Raw genomic sequence first — 23,835 nt, forward strand, 5'->3', positions numbered from 1 at the left:
TCTTATTTTTGGTTTGTTCCTCATAACATTTGTGGTTTTCTGGCAAATCATTTAGGAATGAAGTCGCTAAAAATGACAGACACTGAGTTTCAGACTTCATACCCTTCAAAAAAAGTCATGCAAGACCTGTTATTCTGTCAACTTTATAAGTTTATACATGAGCAATTTTTAGTACTGTTTGTGTGTCCCTCCAATATATTTGGCCTTGTCCAAATTTCCTGCATTAAGAGGTACGCACAAATAAATTGCTTTATAGAATTAGGTATATCCAAACCTCTCAACTGTCCCTGATTCTGGCTCAAAATGTTGCTCTCCCCCTAATAATCCCTCCGCAAAATGGCAAATTTAGAAGAAAATGTGGGGGGTTTACAATTAATAAATAATTATAATGATCAGTTATAGATTACTTTTAATTTCAGAAATGCATGTAGATTCTCTTATTTTGTCAGCTGCTCAAGTTAACAACACTAATATTAAAAAAGTGTCCCTTCTTTGACAGATTCCCAGCTGTATTGTGTGGTTATTTTATATTTTTGCATCACATTTTTGGTCTGTTTTTCATAAAATTGTGTTTTTCTGGCAAATTAGTTGCAAATTATTGCTGGTCCCAAGCTCGGATAAATGGGGAGGGTGGCGTCAAGAAGGGCATCTGGCATAAAACCTCTTCCAAATTGCTTATGCGAAGAACATTTCATATTTCCATACCGGATCAGTCGAGGCCTGGGTTAACAATGACCGCCACCAGTACTGTTAGCCAACAGGGTACTGGCGGAAATTGGGCTACTGTTGGCCAAAGGAGAAGAGGCGGGGGAAGGCATGCCTGAAGGCAGGAAGAGAGGAGGAAGTTTAGGAGTGTAGTAGTGAGGGTAGGAACTTTGAATGTTGGCAGTATGACTGGTATAAGGAGAGAGCTAGCTGATATGATGGAGAGAAGGAAGGTTGATATATTGTGCGTGCAAGAGACCAGATGGAAGGGAAGTAAGGCCAGGTGCATAGGAGGTGTTTTCAAATTGTTCTATTATGGTGTGGATCGCAGGAGAGATGGGGTAGGGGTTATCCTAAAGGAACAGTATGCCAAGAGTGTTTTGGCAGTAAAGAGAGTGTCTGATAGAGTGATGTTTATGAAGCTTGAAATTGATGGTGTAATGATGAATGTTGTTAGTGCATATGCTCCACAAGTTGGGTGTGCGATGGATGAGAAAGAAAAATTTTAGAGTGAGTTGGATGAAGTGGTGGTGAGTGTACCCAAGGATGAGAGACTAGTGATTGGAGTGGACCTCAATGGGCATGTTGGTGAAGTGAACAGAGGGGATGAGGAAGTGATGGGTATGTATGGTTTTAAGGAGAGGAATGCAGAAGGTCAGATGATTGTGGATTTTGCAAAAAGGATGGAAATGGCTGTGGTGAATATGTATTTTAAGAAGAGGGAGGAGCATAGGGTGACATACAAGAGTGGAGGAAGATGCATACAGGTGGATTATATCCTATGTAGGAGGGAAGTCTATAGGAGATTGGAGACAGTAAAGTGGTGACAGGGGAAAGTGTAGTTAAGCAGCATAGAATGGTGGTCTGTAGGATGATGTTGGTGATCAAGAAGAGGAGGAGGAGTATGAAAGCAGTGCCAAGGATTAAATGGTGGAAGTTAATAAAGGGTGATTGTGAGGTGGAGTTCAGGGAAGAGTTAAGACAGGCACTGGGAGACAGTGAAGAGTTTATGAATAGCTGGGTAACTACAGCATAACTAGTAAGGGAGACTGCTGGAAAGGTGCTTGGTGTGACATCTGGACAGAGGAAGGAGGACAAGGAGACCAGGTGGTGGAATGAGGAAGGTACAGGAGAGTATACAGAGGAAGAGGCTGGCAAAGAAGAAGTGGGATTGTCAAAGAGATGAAGAAAGTAGACATGAGTATAAGGAGATGAGACCCATGGCAAAGAGAGAGGTGGCAAAGGCTAAGTATGCCTCTCTCTCTCTTTATTTTCCACATATGGACAGTTGTATGAGAGATTGGACACTAAAGAGTGAGAAAAGGACCTGTACCGATTGGCTAGGTAGAGGGACAGAGCTGGGAAAGATGTGCAGCAGGTAAGGGTGATAAAGGATAGTGAAGGAAACCTACTCACAAGTGAGGAGAGTGTGTTGAGTAGATGGAAAGAGTACTTTGAAGGGCTGATGAATGAAGAGAATGAGAGAGAGAAAAGGTTGGATGATGTGGGGATAGTGAATCAGGAAGTGAAACATATTAGTAAGGAGGAAGTAAGGACAGCTATGAAGAGAATGAAGAATGGAAAGGCTGTTGGCAGAGATGACATACCAGTGGAAGCATGGAGGTGCTTAGGTGAAATGGCAGTGGAATGTTTAACCAGATTGTTTAATGAAATTTTGGAAAGTCAGAAGATGCATGAGGAGTGGAGAAAAAATGTTTTGGTACCTATCTTTAAAAATAAGGGTGATGTGCAGAGCTGCAGTAACTACAGAGGGATAAAATTGATCAGTTACAGCTTGAAGTTATGGGAACTAGTAGTGGAAGATAGGTTAAGAAGTGATTAGTGATCAGTAGTATAATTTCATGCCAGGAAAGAGCACTACAGATGCAATATTTGCTCTGAGAGTGCTGTTGGAGAAATACAGAGAAGGTCAGAAGGAGTTGCATTGTGTCTTTGTGGATTTAGAGAAAGCATATGACAGGGTGCCTAGAGAGGAGTTGTGGTATTGTATGAGGAAGTCGGGAGTGGCAGAGAAGTATGTAAGAGTGGTACAGGATATGTACGAGGGTAGTGTGACATTGGTGAGGACTGCGGTGGGAGTGACAGATATGTTTAAGGTGGAGGTGGGATTACATCAAGGATCAGTTCTGAGCCCTTTCTTATTTGCAGTGGTGATGGACAGGTTGACAGATGAGATCAGACAGGAGGCCCCATGGACTATGATGTTTGCAGTTGACATTGTGCTATGTAGTGAGAGTAGGGACCAGGTTGAGGAGACCCTGGAGAGGTGGAGATATGCTTTAGAGAGGAGAGGAATGAAGGTCAGCAGAGCTAAAACATAATATATGTGTGTAAATGTGAGGGAGGGTAGAAGAATGGTGAGGATGCAGAGAGTAGAGTTGGTAAAGGTGGATGAGTTTAAGTACTTGGGATCAACAGTTCGGAGTAATAGTGTGGAAGAGAGGTGAAGAAGAGAGTACAGGCAGGGTAGAATGGGTGGAGAAGAGTGTCAGGAGTGATTTGTGACAGATGGGTACCAGTAAGAGTGAAAGGGAAGGTCTACAAGAGGGTAGTGAGACCAGCTATGTTATATGGGTTGGAGACGATGGCACTGACGAAAAGGCAGGAGTTAGAGCTGGATGTGGCAGAGTTAAAGATGTTAAGATTTGCACTGGGTGTGACTAGGATGGACAGGATTAGGAATCAGTATATTACAGGGTCAGCTCAGGTTGGACAGTTTGGAGACAAAGCAAGAGAGGCGAGATTGTGTTGATTTGGACATGTGCTGAGGAGGGATGCTGGGTATATTGGGAAAAGGATGCTAAGGATGGAGCTGCCATGTAAGAGGAAAAGAGGAAGGCCTAAGATAAGCTTTATGGATGTGGTGAGAGAGGATAAGCAGGCAGTTGGTGTGAAAGAGCATGATGCAGAGGACAGGAAGAAATGGAAACAGATGATCCGCTGTGGTGACCGCTAATGGGAACAGCCGAAAGAAGATGATGATTAAAGTATGAAGAATGAAGTTAGAAAATAATGACAGACATTTGAGTTTCAGATTTCATACCCTTCAGAAAATTCATACTAATGCAAGACCTACTATTCTGTTATCTTTTCAAGTTTGTAAGAGCAATATTTAAAAATTGTCCTTATTTTTTTGACCTCTGTCCCACTTCTGTTTATGGTTTTGTCAAGATTTCTTGCTCTGAGGTTAAGAGGTATGAAAAATGTGTCAGGGCCATCACCGTCAGCTAGAGACATTTCAAATTGTGACATAATTGTCGCACCCCATTCCCCCATGTAGTGACTCTGGATGTGTCCAAGAAGGCAAGGAGCAGTTATACAGTGTAAGTGTGCAGAGTATCCCCCCCATCCAAGGTAGACACAAGTACTACAGTGGCTTTTCATCTGTCTGATTTTGCAGAATGTTCTGTTTTTCTGTCATATTTTTATACTGTTTATTTATGCTTCTTCTTATTCAGAAAATGCATGTCATTGCAGTGCCTGTTGCTTTTTGTTTAAGTAGCAATGCTTTAATGACCATCAGGCAAGCTTGTCTGAGGCTGTAAGATGCAAGTAAGCTTTAATAAGCATACTGTTAAAAAATTACCAACATTGAAAGCCTTTTTGTTGTTGCCATGTAGAGAATATTTGCATAACTAGAGTATAAGCCTTGGGTATTGAAATGCATATGACAGTATTGGTAATAAAGGACAAGATTACAGTATTTTCAGAAGCTCAATACATTTGTTGGAGACTTGCAGTCATCTTTGTAGGGTTTACCTGTAAATTAAACAGAATGCCAATCTATCATGTGTGGTCCATAACCTGTGCAGTAATTCTTTAAGCAATTTACCTCGAGCGGTTTTCTTGTTTTTGTTCATTTTTTTGCTTTGATCATGTTTCCTCATGAAACAAGTAGTTGTTGTCAGGCAGAAGGTCTTTTTTGGATAAGAAACATTTTTACAAGGGGGTATCAGAGAGATTACTACTTTCAGCATTTTACTTGGTACTTTTATAAAGCTAAATATAAATTATAATTAGAACTGCAGTGCAAGTAGAAGTGGTTTGAGTTGAGTGCTGCTTGTTTTTTTTATACTTGATTTTGACTGGCATTCCAGTAATGTATTTAAAAAGTAATTTATTTTTTCATGCCTCACAACCTTTTTGTTTCCATCTAGATATTAAGTAAGCTGTTATGTAGCCAATGCATTGAAATATTTTTTTTTCTTGTACACTTCATTTTGTCTTGATTGGACTCTCATAATGATGGTTTGGCACCCAGGGCAGTGTATGCAATTAAAGTCACAGTTTTTGCAGTTTTTAGTATTGATCCACCCCTTTCTAGTTGGTCACACTCCTTCCTATTGGCCCCACCCATTCAGCTGTCTCTGGGCAGCCCTTCTTTGATTTGAAACCACCAGCCGCCACTGATAAATTCTCATCTCATGTTTGCATGTTCATTGGCTTTATATCCAGGTACTGCTTGACAGAGCTATCCAAGGTAAACCAGGCTGGGCAACTAGACACCGGCCGACTATTAGCTTATTGACCCAGGGCTGCTGAGCTTTATGGCAGACATACAGCCAATATGGGGCACATATATGCTTTGTGGGGTGCATTCAAACCTTACCATTATTGTAGTTTTTGGAAGTTGATGAAAAGTAATAGGAGTAAGCAATAGGTTCTTATCTTTGCTTCCACAAAAAAACAAAGAAGCATGGTAATATCATAAAAGGAAGCGATGTCTTGTATATATATATATATATATATATATATATATATATATATATATATATATATATATATATAGTGAGAAGAGAAGATGCTGAAAATGTGCTATGAATACTAGAAGCATGACCTAGGGTCATACCATTTATTCCTAAGGGTTCTCGGCCAATTGTCAGTACTAATTAGAGATCCTGTTGCAAGGTTGTTCCACATGAACTGATGGTCCTGCAGTGCTATTGCAGAAGAAAGGAGCTCCCAGTGGTGTTACATACCATGTTAGTTATGCATTACAGGTGAACAGAATGCCCGAATACACAGCAGTGGCTTGACTTCTTCTAACATGTTCCTGATAAAGCATGTATGTCTGTCTGTGTATTCATCTTCTGGAAGATGAATTTCTCACTAAGTGTGCATACCTGGCAGATTACATTGAGTTTAAACTGTGTCTGGAAGCCAGAATGATACTGCTGGTCTCACCTTCGATAACCCCATCACCACAACAGTCAGGAAATCCTTCTATGTGGCACACCTCATCACTAAGGGCTTTTCATCCAGAAAAAAGGAGGTCATTGTCCCACTGTACTCATCCCTTATCAGACCCATTATAGAATACAATGCCCCATTTGGTATGTACCTCTCAAGACATCTGCAACAACTGGAAAGGCTGTAGAAATACCTCACTAAAAGAATCACAAGCCTAAAGCAGATGCCCTATGCTGACCATCTAAAAAAACTCCAACTATACTCTATCACATATCGTCTACTCAGAGGTGATCTCTGCTTAACATACAAGGCCATGTCAAACCCAGCACTGCTGAACATGCTACACTTAAAGAAATCCCAATCCCTCAGAGCCACATGCTCCATGGATCTAAACCGTGTCATCACAATGAACAAAACATGCTGGAGGGATAGGTTCCTGACTCAGAGACTCCCCAGACTTTGGAATAGACTGCCCATACATGTCAAGCAGAGTGCCTCTTTGGCCCTCTTCAAAAGGAACCTTGACGATTGGATGGGAGATAGGAAATTCACCCCAGGGATCATGTCAGTCGCCCTGCTAGACAGGGCTCCAGGGAAGTAAATATTGTGGGAAGAAATAGCCAAGAAATTGTTATAGCTAGGTTTGTAAAGGCCCTAGGGCCAATAGCCTAGTACCAACCTATGAACCTATGTGGTCTGATACAGGGAGCGGGGTATTTTGATGACTCTACCTTAGTATACGTCACAGCTGTATATAAATGCCACAATATGCTGTGAACAAGAGTCAGTGTCACCCATAATGCCTGCCTTCCATTTGGGGATGTGCCTCTGTTGATGTGACTTGCATAAGCAGTCTGTATGGTACACATGTAAGGAAACCAGTGATTGATGGTCAGATGGTACAACGTGGTACTGATATCAGCTGTGATCTCTATTAATGCCATTATGTTGAACTGCAAGATTTCCTCATGTAACAAGATGTTGATATGGCCTCACATCTCCCTGTGCTGAACATGTCTAAGTTTTCTTTGCCAGTGGAACAGAGATTGCACAAATATGGATGCATATTTCTTTTGAGCTACTTTCTTGTGTCTTATCCCTGCTTAGATGCAACTGTTTTGTGACACAAGCACCATGTGAATATTACTGTGTATCTTCAGTTTAAAAACTGGTTTCCTCTGTGATACTTTTCATACCTCATCTGATGCTATTGTTAAGATTCCTGTGAATATGCTAAGCCACTGTCTCTGACTTAGGGTTCCCGTGCATATGCATCACACCTCCTCCTTCATCTTCTGTTGCTGAACAGTCAATTGAAGTTAGTCACTGAGGAGTCGTGATGTCTGCATAATGAATTCATCTCCTCAGCATGATACCTGTTAGCTAAGCATGCCCTTTCCTGTACTGAAAGGCAGGCTCATTGTTATTCATCAGGCTTCACAAGTTATACACTTGAAGCTGCTAAGTTACCTGAAAAGTGTCTTTTCTGCATAATTTATCTTCCTTTAACTTTAGAAAAACTCTCTATGTTGTTGCAATGGGCTGTTTGTACATTAGATGGCTTGCCTGTACTTTGATGTTACAGCTCAGCTGTTTAAAACCAAAACTTTTCCCTTTGCACCCCTTTCTTTTTGTGAAGCCATAACCCATCCCCGTGGTAAGTGTTGTCATCAGATTTGTTTAGTTGATGTTCATGCGCAAAATGGCCTTTCATGCTTGGTTTCTGCTGTGGCAACTAAATTCATATGATAATAGAAATGCAATAGTCACAATTACACAGTGCACAACTTTGTGCTCCAGTTTTGTCAAACAACTCAGAGTGGGATAAACTACTATTTCTGTCCAAAAGTACAGATAACATCTACCTTGCTACATGCACTAAAATAAGGTACTCCGTGTTCATTGTTTTCCATACAAAGATGCAGTTACGGTGCAATGCCACTTCCTCATCTCATCTGCATAGGTTTATAGAGGCACTGCTGAATTTTTCTTTTCTTGAAGATGGGCTGAGAGCTCAGTGGTTCACTCTGACTCTTAGGAATAGTCTTAATCACTGAGCATTTGTATGTCTGTCTGATTTACTGCTTGCAGTGGATATCTGAAGAGGGACTGTGATGTCTGAGTTATAAGAAGTAAGAAAGTGATGACAGCTCTGAGTGGGGGATGAGCACTGTGGAATACATGTGATACTCCCGAGGAAAAAGAATTACAACTAGAGAGGTTTTAAGACAATGGCAAGTAAATACTTAGCCCACAAGTTTCTAATGGTAAATGCTAAAGATTATATACACCTCATGGAATATTTGACCTTATCTTGAACTGAATCAATTATGTGCTATAGAGTCACCTGAGGAATTAGATAAAATCCCTGGATCTCTTTTTCCCATCTATCGTTTTTTATATAGCCCTATAAAAGGTATGAGAGGGCCCTGGTTATACAGCTCAATAACTTAAACCTTAATATTAATTTTACTCAGTTTGTTATCTCTTTTTTCTTACTGTTTTCTTTTTTATGCCAAAGAGCACTATTGTATATAGTTTTTCCTTTTCTTTTCTTTTTCTTTCTTCTTTATTGTGTTATAGATTAGTTATTTGTAACACTTTGACATTATTATTAAGAATCTCCTGGAAACAATGTTTGTTTTACTTCAAGATGATCACTTTGTTAGGTTTTGATAACTGTTCTTGTGTGTTTTGTTGCAAAGTTAATAAAAATTATAGAGAAAAAAGTGACTTTTACGAGTGAATGGAGAAGTAAAAGGAAAGGCCGAACTCCCACACAAAGAGGGTGCGGTTTAATGGGCTGGCACTTCTGCTGCTCTGGAGAATAAATTGCTCAAGTTTAGCATTCCTTACTGCAGGACCACTTCAACATATTGTGTACAACCTTTTGCTGTTTTGCTGACTGTTCCAAAAATAAGGTGAGGACAGATTAACATGAATTTCTGCCTAGTCAGAGTATTTCAGATAGCAGGTTCTGCTACTGTTGAAACTGTATCTAATGCTGCACTATATCAGTGCAGGTAGAGGAAAAAACTGTAACTGTACAATATGTGTGCAAGTATTGACATTTTATATATAAAATATATAATATATCTATGTATATATGAATGTCTGATTTAGATTCATTATTTTAATCTGCTGTTGATGGGTATGTTATAATAGGAAACACTACCAAGAAACTGTGTATACACAAATGGACATTTTTTATAATACAGATTGACTATTTAGTGAATCAGTTTTTTTGTTGTGAAAGAAGATCTACGTTTATTTATTCCACGTGACTAGAGAGAAGGTAAGCATTTTCTAAATTGTAACAGTGTCTATTAGTTTTATAACTGCTTACTTTGTTGCTAGTTGTCCCCGATGTTAATGTTTCATGGCTAGTTGCCACTTTCCCCTTATTTGCAGTCTGGTTAGTAGTGCCTGAACCAGCTTGGTTACTTTCTGCTTTAAACCTTTTCAGAGTGTAGTATAGTGTCTATGGCAGGTCATACTAATACTTCTCAACTGTCCAGATATTTGCCTTATATTTGTTCCTACTGCGGTGGTGGTGCTGCAGTAGCGTTGTCGCCTCACAGTAAGACGTTGTCCTGTTCGATTCTCAGCTAGAGTGTCTTCTGTGCAGAGACATGCATGAATGGGCGTACCTTCGTTGAAGGTTGTGCATCAGGGCTGGCAACTCAGCATGTAAAAATCTACTGCCAATCATTAGCGGACCGGAGTTCCGCTGTGGCGACCACTAACCGGGAACAGCTGAAAGACACAACAACATTCTTGGTTTGTTCCCTCATAAAATTTGTGGTCTTCTGGATTTTTGTGGCAAATCGGTGAGGATTGAATTCACTATAGAAATGACAGGAATTCAAGTTTCAGACTCCATTTCCTTCAGCAAAAGCATGGCAATATAAAGCCTTTTTTTCTGGGAACTTTCTAAATTTATGAGAACAATATTTAAAATCTGTCCCTATTTTTGGGATCCCCCCCCCCATTATTTTTGGCTTTGTCCAGATTTTTTGTTTTAAGAGGTTGAAAGGTATGGTCATAGTTTGTTCAGTGCTTTTGACCTGTAGTAGGTTCCAATCAGCATACAGAATGGGGGGGGGGGGAGCAAGAACGGACATACACAGTGGTACAATATTTGCTGTAGTTATTTCACAACTGGGGGTTCTCTGGTTCAGTTAGGGTTGCCACCTGTCAGGATTTTTTTATCTTGACAATTAGAAAATCAGGGTTTCTGTAAGGAAATCTGGAAATCAGAATGCCAGTCAAGAAATTCAGTTTTGGTGAGTACTTACCAGGTTTTCTGAGTCATTCTGAGGGCTGACATATTTCTGAAGCTTATTCTCAAATTACTTTCTGTTTCACTTGTATGTCCTATTTTCATTTAATTTATTTTGTAAGAATATTTGTTTGTTTCAACTGGCAATCTGGGTGACCTGAAATGTGGATATTAGCAGAGTGTTTTTAGAAGAATCCTCTTCATTGATGCATCTTAAAAGAAGAACACGAGAAAGTCTTTGACTTCTTTTTGAGAAAAGTGAAACAATGGATCCATCCTCCAGTTAAACTTTATCTGTAGTAAAATTATGTATGTTTTGTCTTCAGTGTAAATAATGTAGAACTAGTAAAACCTAGATTCAGGAAAATTGCATAGTACATATTGTTTCCTGCAATGTCCAAATATTATTTTCTCTTATTTTTCTCATTTCTCAGTATGATTTTCAACCACCATGATGATTCTGTTTAATAGCCTCGAGTGTTCTAATTGTCAAAGTAATATTACAGATATCTTTCAACATGTTCAGTCATTTATTCATTTGTTGTATTTAGCGTATTATTTAGTGTTTCTTTCAAACTGTTGCTTACATTGTTGACTTTGTAAGAGAAGTGATGTAGATTTACTTGCTGAAATGGGCAGTACAATGAGCAGAGTAAAGGTGGTGTTTTTGTCAGATTGTTGCCTTTTCAAAGGTGAAAACTCTAGTGGCTCTTAAGTGCATGATGTCTGCAGTGGAATGGCACCATATTCATGATCATACCTCCCTGAAGTGTGCATCTTTATGATGGTCACTCATTTCAAGTCTTCAAAAGTGTATATTCCATACTGTTCTCCTACTGAAGGGATTTGTTCCATAGTCATTGATAAGATATTTTTTAAACTAATGTACTTTATAAATATTGGCTCAGAAAAAGAACTTCAGATAACAGATTTTATCCATGTTGTAAGTTTCCTAGTTGAAGTATAGCAATTGTGCCATATTGTACCCATTTGCTCTAGATTATGCAAAGTATGGTTCTACATTTTGGAGAAGGAAGGTTGACAGCTATGTCCCCTATTAGTTCTGTCTTGTGCCCACTACTTGCTGTGATGGCGTCTGGCTCCCCTACAAGCATGGAGAGGATAAGACAATACTGGAAAATGAATGCTAGGTGATTATTTGTGGGCATGTGTTGTGTACTGTGTGACTGGTGCCTTTGTGTGGTCATTTTGAGCTGTAGTAGTAAATGCACTCAGGATTTTCAAAAATTCCTGAGTAGTTTTCTGGCTCAGTTTTTAAACTTTCAGTTCAATTTTAATTTCTGTAGTTTCTGCCATGTGCTACTTGCTTTAGTTTGCTTTTCATTGGCCATTCATTTTAAGTGTATGTATGCTAGGAACGCTTTTCATACCTGGGTGCTGCTCGTGTTTCATTTGTTTTTCTAGTGCCCGTTCTTCAGATCCTTTCCCCTCTGCAGTGTTCATTAAAGTGTGTGTGTGTGTGTGTGTGTGTGTGTGTGTGTGTGTGTGTGTGTGTGTGTGTGTGTGTGTGTGTGTGTGTGTGTGTATGCGTTTGGAACCACACCCATCCTTCTGTAATAGATCTTGCAGTTCTCTCTCTTTCCCCCAGTAGTTACTTTAGACAGACTAAACACAACAGGATCAAATCAAACTCATTTCACATTCAGAGCTTCGGTTGGTCATAATGCTTAAAGAGACAAAGTTGAGCCCTAGGCCTTCATGTTTCAGAAGCCACAAGCTGAGATAGGATTTGGTTAACAGGTACTTAAAATGTTGCAAGTCTCCTGACAGAATGTCATAGAATGTTTATGTACTCTCTATTTCCACAATATTGAATACAGACTTAAATAGGTGGAGAGATGCTGGGAAGTACTGGTAAACAGAAGCCATAGGAGCTCTTATTGAGAATCATAAGATTCCAGCAAAGACCTTAAAGGTAAAATTGCTATGGTCTGCAGGGTTCTTCTTGGTAATGTGAAAACTAGGTAGCACAGCAGTTCAGTGCTTAAGATCTCTGTCTCACAGCACTAGGGTCTCGGCTCCCATTCTAGTCTCCAGTCACCGCTTGTATGGGATTTGCATGTTTTTCTTTTCTATATGCAAATGTTCACTGGGTAGTCTGTTTTTTCTCCCAAAAACTTGTTGAGTAGTTAATTACTGTTCATATACACAGCATTTACCTTTGCTCATATTACCCAAGTTGTGGTTGAAAAAGGATCTTGATTAATAGTTTCATCCAGCTGAAGACATTGTTAGCTAATGGTATAGACTACAACAGAGAAGAGTGACTCTGACTGGGGTTTACTCTTTTATTGTAACATATAGAAACTGTTTAAATATTGTAACTTTGCATTAGCTACTGGTTTGGAAGGGAAAACGAGTGAGAGATGCTTCCTGTGATTAAAAAAATTCACTTTGTGAGTTTTGTTGACTGCTTGGGTTATTTTGCTGGAGTAGGTCATGGACTAACCATAGGTGAATATCTGGTATTTGAAGCCTGTAGCTACCTGTTTGATTATAAATAGTAGACCGTGTGCATCAAAGTAAAACATTTTTTCTTTCTACTGCAATCACCTTTAGCCTTTGATGAAGCACATACTGAGGCAGTATGATCTTCTTTTTCTTCTTCTTTTGACTTTTTCCCACTTAGGGTTCACCACAGCAGATCACCTGTCCGCTCATGATTGGCAGTGGAGTTTTACGTTGTCGAGTTGCCAGCCCAGCGCCCAACCTTCCACAGAAGGCAGACACATGCACGCACTCATGCCTAGGGCCAATTTATGGTGAATTCTGTTTCCTAGATTGATGCCACAGCCTCTTATTAGTTTAGTTTATTTCATTGTGTCAAAGGGTGTGGAAACTGCAGTCAGTCAAGAAATGGAGTAAATCAGGATGTGTCATGATCCCCGTTTGTAAAAACTACTTGTGAAACATGAAGCATAACATTCTCATACATGGAGTGCCTTTAGCAGCGTTTTTTTTGTTCAGATTTGTTTTGTTTTTTTTAATCTAGAAAATCTTATTGCAAGAATCATTGGGAGAATCTTATTTATTTACATATGTGTGCCTGCTTTTGTTGACCTGTGTAGAAGAGTGATCCAAGTGGGCCATTTTCAGACTTACTCTGAAGTTTACAACCAGAGAAATATAAGGTAATATCAAAAGTTGCTTACGAAGTCATTTATGTTAGCAATACAGTAATACCATCAAATATATAAAAGCAGTTGTAGGTTTAATCAGTGCAAGGCTGGCAGTTGGTTACTATACATTTTCTTATTTAAGAGTACATAGACTAGCAGAAATATTTATATTTCATAATAAATGTTGTGCTACAATATAACCATGGGGGATGAAGTATACTTTGCACCCATGACTGTTTTCAGTCCATAAGCCCACCCTTTTTATGGACCATACATAAATACAGCCATAGGATCATAGGAAGTTACTAGGCCAATGGCTCTGGGGCCTTTACAAGCCTATCCAAGAGTTTATCCCCAGAAAGAAACCCTACTCAGCACCTGTCGCCCCTGTCAGTGAGGGACACAGGTGGAACCCCTGGGACAAATTTCTGGTTTCCCATCCACTCATCAAGGTTGCCCTTGAAGAGGGTCAGCAAGATGCTCTATTTGATGTGTATGGGAAGTCTATTCCAGAGATGGGGCAGCCTCAGGGAGGCAAACATGTCTCTCCAGCAGGTTTTGTTGATGTTGTATATTACATTCAGGCCTTTTGAGTGGGTAGTGTATAGACATATGGATATGAAGCATCTATAGTAGGACAGGGGTCTGAGATTACCTTGTAGGCGAGACACAGATCACCTCTGCGCAATCTATACGATACTGAGTAGAGTGATAGTGATTTGAGCCTGTCTGCATAGGACAGGTGTTGGAGGCCAAGGATTCTCTTTGTGAGGTATTTCAAGGACCTTTCCAGTTGGTGCAGATGTTTGGAAAGATACATCCCAAACTGGGCATTATACTCAATTATTGGTCTAATGAGGGAGGAGTACAGAGGTAATAACCTCCTTTTTTTCTGGATGCAGTCCCTTTACTTATGAGATGAACCAAGTAAAAGGCTTTTATGACCACTGCTACATGATGATCAAATGTGAGCCCAGGTCTCTCACCATAGGTTGCGTGCTTAGGGGGTTGCCATTGATGTGGTAATCAGTAGGGGTCGTGTTTTTGCCGAATGGTATGGTGATACATTTTTTTGCATTTAGCTTGAGGCCATGACTTTGGCACCAGCCATTAGTTGCTGTGAGACCCTCTTGCAGTATGTTAACATCATTTTGGGAGTCAATGACAGCATCCAACTTACAGTCATCCGCAAACTTGATGAGGTGAAGGTGCCTATTTTGACTTTGAGGGTCCTGTTGGTGAGCCAGTTGGCCACCCACCTGATGCGATAGGGATTTACGCCAAGTTGTGTTAGATTTTCGATGATGCCCAAGTGGGGGATCGTGTCAGAGATTTTGGCCAAGTCAAGGTAAGCTGTATGTACTGACTTTCCCTCATCTTTGTGACAGTCTTAAAGAAGTCAACCAGGTTCAACAGGCATGAGCTGCCCTTCATGAATCTGAAATGGGTGGGGTCAAGTACTTAGAGATTATCTATGTCCTTGTTTATGAGATCCATGATAATATGCTCCATGGCTTTACAGATTAGACTTGCCAAGCTAATGGGGAGATAGTTTCCAGGCTCAGTAGTGGCACCACCTTTGTGCAAGGAGATGACAGTGGCAGTTCTCCACTCTGCTGGAATGAAGCCTGTACTTAGGCTGTGGTTGAATAGGGTGCTCAATGGCAAAACCAGTTCTTGCTGGAGATGGTGTAGAATACATCCTGGGATACTGTCAAGTCCCATGGAAGCTGTGTTCTTTGCCTTGGATAGGACCTGTAACACTTGATCTACAGAGATTTGAGGTGCGGGACAAGTATAGGGGATGTTGAAAGGGCCTTTGGGGGGACAGGGGGGAGAAGTTTGCACTGAACCTATCTGCTAGCAGGTTGGCTAAGTCAACAGGATCAGTGTAAGTGATACTGTTAAGTACTAATTTAGAACAATCCTGGGCTTTGCCATGAAGATTCCTGACGTAACTGAAGAAGACTTTATGGTTTCCCTTTGTTTTGGAGGATAGTTTTGATTCATAATTGGCCTCGGAGGTTTTCACTAATGATCTAATTTGCTTGTTGAGGCTAAGGAGGAAGTTTTTCCAATTTGGAATTTGTTCCTTTTTACCCTTGGACAACAGTTTCTTCCTTTTGTTGTAAAGCCTGTTGACAGAGGATGTCCACCAAATGAGTTTGTGTTTCCTTGAAGAGCAGGTTTTAGTTCTATTGGGTATGACTGAGTCCATGCAGTTGTACAGGTGCTTGTATACTGCATTGGCATGCTGTTCAGCATAGTTGTCTGCATCCTCTGAGGGGGCGGTGGTGTGAAGCTACAGATACCCTCCCTTAGGAGGTTGTAGTCAGCTTTTAAGTTTTTTAGCTTGATTATGGCTGGGGGGGTTGGGTTGAATAGAAACTTCGAATGAGACAGTCCAATGATCTGATCTCACCAGGGAAGAACATACTATGGGAGTGCTGCAGTAATCACCCATGTTGGTGAGAACCAAGTCCAGAATTTTATTTCCCTTTGTGGGGGATGAAACAAGCTGGTCTAGTGTGTTAGAATTGATGAAATCAAGAAATCATTGAGAGAGTGCTTTAGTGCAAGAATAGTTCACCCAGTCTATGGTGGGGTAGTTGAAGTCACCAAGGATCAGGTTGTTAGGGGGTACCTTGATGGAGTCAAGTAGATCCAGGTAAGAGAAGTGGGAGTCCTGAGTCATGGATGGGGGTCTATAGCTAGCAATAACTTGGATGGGTGTCTTGCCAACTGTCAGTTGTACCTGGAGTAGTTCCAGTGCATAATGCTGGAATACCAGTCTGGAGGTGTGCTTGTCTTTGACAAAGATAGAGACTTCACCACCCTTAGTCTTCTCAACCTCATTTTGGGGTCAGAATGTATGGAATGAGGTATAATCCAGTAAGGCAAGGGTGCTGTCCACAGCTCTGAACCAAGTTTCCATGACCGCACAGACATCAACACCTTTCAGTGCAAGGTGGGCCTGCAGTGAGTCCATTTTCAGGTGAAAGCTCTTAGCATTAAGCAGCATGACCTTCAATTTGCTTTTTGACAGTTCTTTCATGTTGGAAGGTTTGTATTTGGGACATTGCCTAAAAAAGCCACAATGAGGGAGGTGAGAGCCTTGGCCGGGATCTGGAAAACCAGTGGTAACACGTGAAGACCATCTCTGGCAAAGCATCAAGGCCAGAGATTCATTCATTTACATTTGCATTTGCTATTTGATATGAATCTTCAAATGCCTTGAATCAAAGCTGTGTAAAATTTTTCAAAGCAGTAAAGCTTCATACTGAATTCAGACACTAAATTATGGACACCCAAGTGCCATATGTAAAGGCAGTTCAGATGTAACGTACAAAAAAGTGCTGTGCTGTTCTAGGACATGGTTCCTCCTTGAGTAGGAAGTAAAATGATAAGTAGATCTATATAACAGTAAGGCACTCAAGAGTTAGCTTTGCTTTTATATGGTCACCTACAGAATAATGCTTTCAAGTAAGAGCTGGATAAACAGATATAAAGACAGAAATGTATTTCCATACTAGCCTTAACTTCTGGGCAGAAAAGGACCTACTACTGAATTTAAAAATGACCAGTATTCTTGGATTTTGCAAAACAGTCTTGGTGTATGAGATCAAGAGATCTGGACTAATTTCATTATTGCTACCCTAGCTGCTGGAGAGAGGAAGAGGGAACATTTCTTGGACCAGAACAGTAATGTATTAACTTTGGCTTTAGTAGCATGAATATGATACTGGAAGTTAAAGAAGCTTTTATCCGAATTACAAGGTATCTGTAGTAAGGGACTGTTTTCAGTAGTTGGTTTTGATTGTAAGAGATGGTTCAGGAGTTGTAGAATTTGGAGACCTTGAGGAGTTCAAAAAATATTGTTTTATGTTTAGTGTTACATTTTGTTTGGTTATCCACTTACTTGGGGATGTCAGGTGAATTTCATATGATGGCAGGCATGGGGCCAGAGCTGTACATGACCATGTCATCTGTGTACAGTAGAACAGGGAGAGGATGGTTGTCTCAAGTGAGGCTATTGAACAAAAAAAAAACTAAGGAGAATAGGAGGAAGTATTGAGCCTTGTGTAAACCCTTTTCAGATGTAAGCTGAAGGAGAGGATGTGAGTCTGCATTGTGCCTTGGAAGTGTCTGCAAAACTGGAACTATTTAAAATATAGGGTTGTATCAATGCTAATGCTGATAATGGATAGGAAGTGTAGTAGCAGCGAGTCAGTGCTAATACTGATAATCATTAGGGGGTGCAGTAGGAGACAATGAGTGATAATGCTTATTAATAGTTAGAGAGTGTAGTAACAGAGTGGGCTGATCATGGTTAGGGAGTGTAGTAGGAGGGAGTCAGTCAGAATGTTGATAATGGTTAGGGAGTGTAGTAGGAGAGAGTGACTGCTGATATTGATAATGGTTAGGGCTGGAGTAGGAGATAGCTAGTTCTAATGCTGATTATGGTTAGGGAGTGTAGTAGGAGAGAGTGAGTGCTAATGCTGATAATGGTTAGGGGGTGCAGTAGGAGTTAGCGAGTGCTAATTCTAGTAATGCTTAGGGAGACTAGTAGGAAAGAGTGAATCCTAATGCTTATTATGGTTAGGGAGTATAGAATGAGGGAGTCCAACATAATGCTGATAATGATTAGGGAGTCTTGTAGGAGAGAGTGAATGCTAATGCTTATTATGGTTAGGGAGTGTAGTACAATGGAGTCTGTCATAATGCTGATAATGGTTAGAAGGTGGTTAGTGGGTGTATTAGAAGAGAGCATGGTGATAATGATTAGGGAGTGTAGTAGGAGACAGTGACTGCTAGTTCTAATGCTGATAATGATTAGAGAGTGGAGTAGGACAGAGTGAGTGCTAATGCTGATAATGGTTAGGGAGTGGTTAGTGGAACAGTAGGAGAGAGCATGCTGATAATGATTAGGGAGTGTATTAGGACAGTGAGTGCTAATACTGATAATGGTTAGGGGGTGGAGTAGGAGAGATTGAGTGCTAATGCTGATAATGGTTAGGGGCTGCAGTCACAGAGAGTGAGTGCTAATGCTGATAATGGTTAGGGAGTGTAGTAGGAGAGAGTGACTGCTAATACTGATAATGGTTAGGGGTGGAGTAGAGATAGTAAGTGCTAATTCTGGTAATGCTTAGGGAGTGTAGTAAGAAAGAGTGAATGCTAATGCTTATTATGTTTAGGGAGTATAGTGTGAGGAAGTCAGTCATAATCCTGAAAATGGTTAGGGGGTGTGGTAGGAGAGAGCAACTGTTAATGTTGATAATGGTTAATGAACGTAGTAGGAGAAAGTGAATGCTAATGCTGGTAATGGTTAGCTAGTGTACTAGGAAAGAGTGAATGCAAATGCTGATTTATGGTTAGGGGCTGCAGTCGCAGAGTGAGTGCTAATACTGATAATGGTTAGGGGCTGCAGTTGCAAAGAGCCAGTGCTAATGCTGATAATGGTTAGCGAGTGCAGCAGGAGAGAATGTGTGCTAATGCTGATAATGATTAGGGAATGTAGTAGGAAAGAATGAATGCAAATGCTGATTATGGTTAGGGAGTTTAGTATGAGGAAGTTGTATTGCTGATAATGGTTAGGAGGTGTGTTAGGAAAGAGCAGGTGTTTGTGTTGATAATGGTTAACAAATGTAGTAGGAGAGAGTAAGTGCTAATACTGATAATGGTTAAGGAGTATAGCAGGAGAAAGTGAGTGCCAATGCTGGTAATGGTTAGGGAGTGTAGTAGGAGACAGCATGCTGATGGTTAGGGAGTGCAGCGGGAGAGTGAGTGCTAATGCTGGTAATGGTTAACTTGTGTAGTAGGAGACAGTGAGTGTAATGCTGATATTGGCTAGGTGGTGTAGTAGGAGAGAGCATGCTAATAATGGTTAGGGACTGTAGTAGGCGATAGCAAGTGCTTTTGCTGGTAATGGTTAGGGAGTGTAGTAAGACAGAGTTTGTGCTAATGCTGATTATGGTTATGGAGTGTAATATGAGGGAGTCTGCCATAATGCTGATAATGGTTAGGGGGTGGTTAGGGGAAGTAGTAGGAGAGAGTGTGCTGATAATGATTAGGGAGTTTAGTAGGAGAGAGTGAGTGCTAATGCTGATAATGGTTAGGGGCTACAGTCACAGAGAGTGAGTGCTAATGCTGATAATGGTTCTAATGTTGATAATGGTTAGGAGAGAGTGAGTGCTAATGCTTATAATGGTTAGGGGCTACAGTCACAGAGAGTGAGTGCTAATGCTGATAATGGTTAGGGGCTGCAGTCACAGAGTGAGTGCTAATACTGATAATCATTAGGGGCTGCAGTCGCAGAGAGCCAGTGCTAATGTTGATAATGGTTAGGGAGTGTAGCAGGAGAGAATGAGCGCTAATGCTGGCTATGGTTAGGGAGTATAGTATGAGGAAGTTGTATTGCTGATAATGGTTAGGAGGTGTGGTAGGAGAGAGCAAGTGTTAATGTTGATAATGGTTAACGAATGTAATAGGAGAGAGTGAGTGCTTTTTGGCCACCAAACCAGGACCAAAACACTAAAGGTGGAGGAGTGTCCATATTCACCAAGGACATTCACACCTCCAGACTAGTTGCCCAACACAATGCATCCAAAATTCTCCAGGTGCAACTAACACTAGGTAAGACTGCAATCCAAATTGTAGCTTGCTACAGATCCCCCACCATGCCCCAAGATTCTCTCCACTCCTTTCTAAACATACTGGAAAATATTAAGATACAACCAAACACCCTAATACTGGGTGATTTCAACTATCCTGCCATTAACTGGGAAAACTACTCATGTACCAATACCTTTGCCCAACAGTTCTTGGAATTCATAAATTCCAACGCCCTGGGTCAACTAATCCATAGTCCCACCAGGTGCTCCAATATCCTGGACCTGGTCATTACCAGCATGGCAAGTCAGTGCTCCACACCAGTGGTCACCCCCTCGTTGGTTAGGTCTGACCATAAGCTAATCACCTTTGACATCCGCATCCCACCTCCACCCTGCAGTAAGGAAACATCCGCAGAAAACTCCTCCAAGGCCAACATCATGCTGCTCAAGTCAGAAGTGACAAACTTCATGACACCCATGCAGACAGGGAATGAAAGTTCGACTGCCAAATCCTAAACTAAAGCACTGTACGAGCACATCGTGCATGAATTGTGCCATCCCAAATAGAACCAAGACACTCTCCTCCAAAAAAAGGAAGCCAATCTGGTGGTCCCCTGTCATAAACAAACTATACAACAGAAGGAAGAAACTGTTGCAGAAAAGAGGAAAATCCCAGGATGCAAAAAACTCCCTTACCAGCCTCAGTAAGAAGCTGAGATCCCTCATAAAATCCTCCAAAGCTAGTTACGAAAATAAAATTATAAAAAGAGTCCAAATAGAACCACAAGGCATTCTATAGCTATGTCAAGAATCTAAATGGCAATGCTCAGATCTGCTCTGAGCTGCAACAGAATGGCATTAAATATACTGATCCCAAGAACATTGCCAATATCCTGGTAGATCGATTCAGTGCCAACTTCACCCCCCTCTCACCCCCTAAAGGGCCCATCTCAATACCAAAAGATTGCACAACCACACAGGTAAAATCTACACTCTCCAAAGCTAAGAATACAGCATCCATGGGACCAGATGACATCCTGGGCTGTATACTACATGGACTACAAAATAAACTGGCACCTCACCTAAGTGTCATGTTTAATCATAACCTCACCTCAGGCTTCAAGCCCAGTGAGTGGCGCACAGCTACAGTTATCCCACTCCACAAGTGGGGATCCACCTTGGATCCTGGGAACTACCGTCCCATTAGTCTGACAAGCCTGATCTGCAAGGCCATGGAACATATTATCATGGAACTTATAAACTTATAAACAAAGACTTTGGCAACCTTCAAGCACTGGACCCCACCCAGTTTGGGTTTGTGAAGGGCCAACCGTGTCTTCTGAACCTGACTGACTTCTTTGAATCAGTCTCCACAGCCGTGGACAAGGGTAAGGTGGTCCACACAGCCTATCTGGACCTCGCCAAGGCCTTCTACACCATCCCCACTCTGGAATCATAGATAAACTTACTAAGCTGGGCATAAATCCCTACCTCACTCGATGGGTTGTCAACTGGCTTACTGACAGAACCCACACTGTAAAAACAGCTGACTTCAAATCCAGCTCCAGACAAGTGACAAGTGGAGTACCTCGGGGTTTAGTCATGGGATTGCTTTTGTTTAGCATCTATTTCTCTGAAGTACAGGCCAACACTAAGGGACTCTGGCTAACAAAGTTTGCAGATGACTGCAAACTGGGAGCCATTATTGAATCCCAAATGATGTGGATATTCTACAAAAGGGCTTACAGAAACAGATGCTTGGTGCCAGAGCTATGGGCTCAAGCTGAATGCCAAGAAATGTGTAGTTATCCTCCTTGGGAAAAACCATGTACCCATGAATTACCACATAGGTGGCAGTACACTAAACACCGAAAGTGTGATAAGAGACTTAGGAACACAGGTGGACAGTGGTCTCACCTTCGATAACCACATCGCCACAACAGTCATGAAATCCTTCTATGTGGCACACCTCATCACTAAGGGCTTTTCATCCAGAAAAAAAGAGGTCCCACTGTACTCATCCTTCATTATACCCATCATAGAGTACAATGCTCCATTTGGTATGTACCTCACAAGACATCTGCAACAACTGGAAAGGCCACAAAAACACTTCACTAAAAGAATCACAGGCCTAAAGCAGATGCCCTTATGCTGACTGACTAAAAAAACTCCAGCTATACTCTGTCGCATATGGTCTACTCAGAGGCGATCTCTGCTTAACATACAAGGCCATGTTAAACCCAGAACTGTTGGACATGCTACACTTAAAGAAATCCTAATCCATCAGAGCCACATACTCCAGGGTTCTAAACCTTGTCATCACAATGAACAAAACATGCTGTAGGGATAGGTTCCTAACCCAGAGACTTCCCATACTCTAGAATAGACTGCCCATACATGTTAAGCAGAGCACCTCCTTGGCCCTCTTCAAAAGGAACCTTAATGACTGGATGGGAGATAGGAAATTTACCCCAGGGATCATTTCAGTCACCCTGCTAGACAGGGGTCCAGGGAAGTAAATACTGAGGGAAGAAATAGCCAGGGAATTATTATGGCTAGGCTTGTACAGGCCCTAGGGCTGATAGCCTAGTACCAACCTATGCACCTAATGTTGATAATGGTTAAGGAGTAGAGTAGGAGAAAATGAGTGCTAATGCTGGTAATGGTTAGGGAGTGTAGTAGGAGAGAGCATGCTGATGGATAGGGTGTGCAGCGGGACAGTGAATGCTAATGCTGATAATGGTTAACGTGTGTAGTAGGAGAGAGTGAGTGCTAATGCTGTTGTTGGCTAGATGGTGTATTTATTTATTTTTTTATTTATTTTACATTTGTTGACCGGGAAAGTCCAACTGGACACATGTCCATTTACAGCTATGGCCCGAGGAGAAAAGCTCCATTTTGTATACAATGCAGTAACATACAAATAATACAGTAGTATACAAAGCAAATATAGAAGGATTAATAAGCATCTACAGTACTATGTGATTATACTTCCTAGGACATTTTTACATAGTAGTTTAGCATTAACCATGGATACATTTCTTAGAAATCAGTAACTTTATAAAGCTGTAACGCTTTCAAAAGGTAGCATTAAAAATAGAAACTTGATGAGAAGAGTAGTTTTTACTATCTTTGTCTTTACCCAGGGGTGTTACAGGAGCATAGTCATTTGTTAGAAAGATGGGTTATGAGGGTTTTTTTAAATTGAGTAGTGGATGTACTGGATGTGAGGGTGGCTGGTAGAGAGTTCCAGAGTTTGGAGATGCAGTAGCTATAGAGAGCTTTCCCTGCTTCATTTTTGTAATTGGTGACCTCAGGAAAGTTAAGGGTATTAGATCTCAAAATTATTTTTGTGGTGTATGGTTGTATACGATGTTCGAGGGCTGGGACATTGTCTGGCTGGTGGTATAGCTTATGTGCTAGTGACAGTTGATTGAGATGCAATAGTTGAGGGAGTTCTAACCAGTTTAGTTTTTTAAAGGTTATACAGTGATGTGTTCTATATGTAGATTCAGTGGCAAATCTAGCTATTTTGTTGCAACAGGATTCTAGCCTGTTAAGATCATATATACAAAGGTTGGTTAGTACTGGGGAAGCATAGAGAAGGGTGGATAATAGATGTGTCCTGGCTACTGTGATTATAGATTGTTTAGAGAGAAACTGTTTGTTACGATAGTGCAGACCTAGTTTTTTATGTACTTTCTTGATGGTTTGGGCAGTGTAGATGTCAAATCTAAGGTTGTTATCAATTTCAATGCCTAAAAGTTTGGTGTGGGTAGTTGGTGTGATAACCGTGCCCTGGCCCAGCAATCAAGGAGCCTCAATCCTCACCACTAACAGCAGGGATGTCGTCCCATAGAAGAGAAAAGGATAACTAATACACACA

General features: G+C 40.9%; 1 protein-coding gene across 1 annotated transcript in view; it reads left to right on the top strand.

Annotated features, from left to right (window-relative positions):
• Positions 1 to 9,155: 9,155 nt before the first annotated feature.
• The window catches only part of LOC122797669 (serpin B6-like), a 373,330-nt gene continuing 358,650 nt past the window's right edge, over positions 9,156 to 23,835 (top strand). Inside the window, exon 1 of the mRNA XM_044066210.1 lies at positions 9,156 to 9,211. The gene's annotated coding sequence lies outside the window, so the exon portion shown is untranslated. The remainder of the gene's footprint in view (positions 9,212 to 23,835) is intronic.

This window comes from Protopterus annectens, chromosome 3.part1, assembly GCF_019279795.1.
Source record: "Protopterus annectens isolate FY-2018-M chromosome 3.part1, PAN1.0, whole genome shotgun sequence".
NCBI classification, from domain to species: Eukaryota; Metazoa; Chordata; order Ceratodontiformes; family Protopteridae; genus Protopterus; species Protopterus annectens.